Here is a 4,972-nt window from a genome sequence, read left to right on the forward strand (position 1 = left end):
AGCATCAGCTTTTTAAGCCCGTCCTGCATGCCCTAAGTTTTCCATCCTCACAGAGAATCAGTCGTAACGACTGAGGTGTAGATTGACTACAAGTGCTTCCAAGTGCAGCGGGGCTGCCGTAGCTTTGCGCTTAGAGAAAGCGTAGGTTAGGTCACCGACCTTTCGTTCTATGCTTAGAACAAGTACGAGTTTAACGGATCGCAATCCGCTTGCTCCAAAGTGATTACAACCTTAACCCAAGGCTAATGAACTCTTCCGTTTGAAAGCAAATCTGACTTTATTTATATATATCTACGGCAAAGCCCTCTAATTTTAAATGCATTTATTTTTCTAAATATGTAAAGTAAAATCTAAATACATGTATAACTACTGGCTATCCAGCCCCGTACCGTATTCTTCTTTGGGTGTGGTCACACCATGCCCATCTGGTGTGACACACACCCCTGTTACCAGAGTATGTTTAATCGTTATGGGAATGGTGCGTGAGAGCCGGTCTTCCCATATTTTGTGTCCGGAAGCCGAACGGCAAGTGGCGTATCGCTCACGCTTACAATAAGCTAAACGCTGTCACTATTCCGGCACAAACGCCGAATCCTAAGATAAATGTTCTCCGGAAAAACATGGCTGGCTGTACAAACTCGACTTGGTCGATGGGTATAACCAATTGCTCATGAGAGCTAGTGATATTCCGCTGACAGCGGTGAGTACTTCTGAGTACTTCGAGTGGAATGCTCTGGGAGTGGCTGGTGATGCCTCAAGGGCTGTCAAACGCACCAGCAACATTTATTCATCTTGTGACGCAATCGTAGGCCCCATCAGGCGTATGCACAGACAAATTTTGATAACATCTTTGTCCACAGTCGTGCGAGGACCTCGAGGACAGATGAGGAGAAACACATCGTTCATTTGAGAGCGGTGCTCGAGTGCATGCGCACGAATAAACTGTATGCTAATGCAGATAAGTGCATCGTCGGTGTTGAAGAATTTTACTTTCATGGATGCTTCATTGGGAAGCGTAGCCTTCGAGCGGATCCCGCTACGGTTAAGGCAATTGTGGACTGGCCAGTTCTCAAGAACCAATAGGACTTGCGCAAGTGGCTTGGCCACGCCAACTACTTGCATAGGTATAGCGCAAATTATACGGAAATTGCACGGCCATTGTTGAATCTCCTCAAGATGCATACGGAATGGTGTTGGGACACCGAGCATCGGGAGGCTTTTGACAGCGTCAAAGACAGCCTCCTTCATGCACAATACTGGCATTGTCAGACCCCGATCGTCCTCATTGTGTCGTCTATGACGCTTCGAGCTTTCCCGTCGGCTAAGCACTGCTGCAAGCAGATGCCGATGAGCGTGATGGGGTTATTGCGTTCGGATCTCACCAGCTTAAGGCTGTGAAGAAGAATTACCGGGTCCACGACAGAATAATACTTGCGATGAAGTCGGCACTTGGGACAAAGAGTTGGGAATTTTGGACAAGAAATTTTCGGCGCGTTTGCGCGCACAATTACGCCGGTATTCGTTGAGCAACGGGTTGCTGTATTATAGCACCAATTCAACGGATACGTCACGAAGAATGCGCCCCCATCCGGCGTTTTATGTGGCGTTGTTTAAGCCGCACCGGTATCCGGTGCAAGTAAACGCGGAAGCGTTGGCGCCGGAGCGGCGCCCAGAGGTGCCCGGCCTCCCGGAAGTTCAACCAGCAAATCGTTCTGAGCGCACAATCGCTCCCCGCAGAAGCAATAAACCTCAAATTGGAATTTCCTGTCTTTGCAGTAAAATATTAATTGATTTTTGCTGTGCAGTAGAAGAATAACAAAGTTTTTGTTGGATTATTCATGTCCATATTCAGCAATTTGACACTTTCGACTAATCACAACTCGTCAAATTGGCGTGCTATTTAGCAATTTCTGACGCCAATTTTTCTATGGGAGCACTAGAGTATTCTGAAGATCCTTCCTTCAATGCATGGCTCAAATAGAATACGGTAAAGCATCTTGCTGTGTTTTTGGCATTGTTAATGACTAGAATCTGGACTAGATCTATTTGCCCGCGCACATCTTAAGACTTCAAAGCTCCTCAGGTCGCCACTTCTCAAAAGCATTGCCAGCACTTAGAGCAGCAGCGATCAAGTAGACCTTACTCGGATTCCGAAGCTGGCAAAATTGGGAAAGAGCAGCTCACTCAAGCAAGCTCAGGTTCAGGAAGACAAATAGCTTCACGCCTTTCAAGCCTTTGTTTCTCTCATTTTTGAGCAAGGATTGCACGCCTAGGCGTGAAAGGGCATTACTCTGGGTGTGGCGAGCAATTTCGGATAGAAAACATCCTTAATCACGGCGTCAATGATTCTGCAAAAGCCGTTGCGTCCATTGCGCTTGCATAAGAACAAACTCCGCAATTTGAGCCAGGCCCGTCTTATTTGTAACGGGCTGGACGTCGTCGTGAGCTGTATTTTTAATGCAAAGTACGTAGTTGTGTAGATCAAATCCACAGCATGGTGAACATCTCTTCCTCGGTGAGCTGCTTTGTCGGTGTCTCTAGGGGAGGAGAGACTCGGAGAGTCACCGTGAGTCTCCCAACACAGAGAAAACAACTCTCTGCTGAGAAATAATGTCAGGTCTTTAACTGCGAGAGTCTATACCATGAACATACGTTCAGTGAGCTCTGCTTTTCAAGAGTTCATACATCTATAATAATGTTTACGGGCTACTACTAACGATAAGTTTTACTTCCTACTATGATAAAGTTATCTTTATGCTTGTGAAATGCGTCTAGCAGCCCACGCGTATCACGGACCACTCCTTTAGAAGCTTTCAGTATGTAAATATATATCTATACTTCGGTACTATATACAATATGCGTTTTGTACAGCTGTATCGAGCTTGTAAGAAATAAGCACTCAAGTTAATAACAATCACCTTGTCACACTCTCTTCCATAGGGGATGGAGCAGACTGGAGTTCCTACTCATAAGACACTGCGCAAAAGTGACTGCTCCACGAGAAACCACAGCACCTGGAGTTCTACTTAAATCTTTGCAGTTTGTGGTACCTGATCTTCTAAGCGTACTTATGCCGAGATTTCGGTCTCGCGCACCAAATTGAATAAAACAAAGAGCGTCCGCTAAAATTGCGGTTTTCGGAAGCCGGACCAAAAACCTCTGTGCTCACCCGAATATACATGGTCAAGCCGTTCCGAAAGAAAAAGGAATTCTGTGTGATGAGCCTCCTCGTTTCACAAGTCTCGAACGCTAGTGTTCTTTTCCACCAGCTAGAAGTGTTTCAGCACACATCACCACGGACCCCATGACAATATCCAGCTATTTACTCACACACTAAACTAGCTCATGGGGTCCAGCCTGCTTAAATGCAAGCACAACAGCTCCAACGCCGCTTCCCAAATGAGTCCTAGCTGCGCTTATCAACCGTCCAAAGTTGCTCACCGTGCTGGTGTGAAGATGTTTTATACACAAGCATGGGAGGCTTTCATAGAGATCCGATTGCAAGAAAGTCGCTATGCGAGCGCCTTTTCGATTTTCAAGCCATCACTTCCCGGGATTTGTCGTCTGCGCTCAAAACAGCAGCAGTCAGGGAAGCACCAATGCTCCGTAAGAAATGTAGCTTCGTGTTTGAAGCTGGCAATAGCGTTACTACAAACATGACTCAATTTGCACACATACGCCTCGCCTCGTCTGGGCCAAGACATTTTAAGCCAGATTTAGCGAAGCGGGCATCCGCCTAAAGCGTTATCTCACGCTTGGCTGGCGAGGCTCAACGCTCGACGTGGACGCCGAGTTGACAAACCATCACCTCGTGATCCTGTTGCTGACAGCCTCGTTCGTCTATATGAGACAGCTATAACACCTAAGACCGAGGTTTGCCAGTATGTTGTCTCGGCACGAGGGTAATCTTGCCAAAGTGAAACCTCAATTTCCCACGAGATTTCTGACTAAGAATAATTTTTAACACCATCGACGCACCCGGCATTTGTCACGTCGTCAGCAGCTGTAGTATCATGTCACAAGCTTAATTGTGTTAGCAGATGTGCTGAAGCGTGTCTCACCAGTATGAGAAACAACTCTAGCGTACTCATCAATCTACCAAACGATCCGCGTGGAAGTGGTCTGTTCTTTGCTAATCAAGCAGTGCTAGCAGAGATCAACCCTCCCTTGAGAGCTACCTCGATTGTGTCGGCACGTTTCTCTCTTTTGGAGTAAAACTGCGTGTGACCGATGCGAGATCTTAAACTTGCTCTTCGTCATCCACTGCCTAGCCTAACGTACCCCTTGCGGCTTGGAGCGTACCGCTGCTTTGAGGTAGAGGGTATCTCTTCTACATGATATTATCGAGACTTTGCTCCGACTCCTGCAACAAAGCTCTCACGACCGACAGGCTCGTAATAGCAAGATTGTGGTATGGGTGCGTTTTCATTTGCTTTTGGGAACTCGAAGTGCAGCGAAGCTGCCTTAGCTCTATGCTTAGAGGAAGCTTACCCAAGGCAACCGACCCTAGGCTCTAAACAAGAACCAGTAAGAGTGTAGCGGATCGCAGTAACTTCAAGAGAACACCCAAAACCTTAACTAAGGCAAATGAACTCTCCTTTACAAGAGCCCCGCCTAAATCTAAAACCTTGGGCTTTCCTGATTAATGTAGTAATAAAACCTAATTAATATGCGTAATTACTGGCACGTAGTGGCTTCTTGTTACGGTGTAGCCACATCATTGTGTGAGTACACCAACTTATGTAATCCACACCTATGTACGGCCACACCATCTTGTGTGACTCGTTTTTTGATACAAGGGTCTGTGTAGCCCCGTTACACCCTCCCCCGTCAAAAATCGTGAATACCCACAATTCACATTTAACTGTCGCCTCATACGATGCTCGCGTGGCTGAGACACCGTTACGTTTTTTTAAACATCCTTAAACATTCTTCGCTCAGTGAGCCCATATCTATAACACGAAAAACACCC

The sequence above is a fragment of the Plasmopara halstedii genome, assembly GCF_900000015.1.
Source record: "Plasmopara halstedii genome assembly, contig: Scaffold_2061, whole genome shotgun sequence".
NCBI lineage: Eukaryota > Oomycota > Peronosporomycetes > Peronosporales > Peronosporaceae > Plasmopara > Plasmopara halstedii.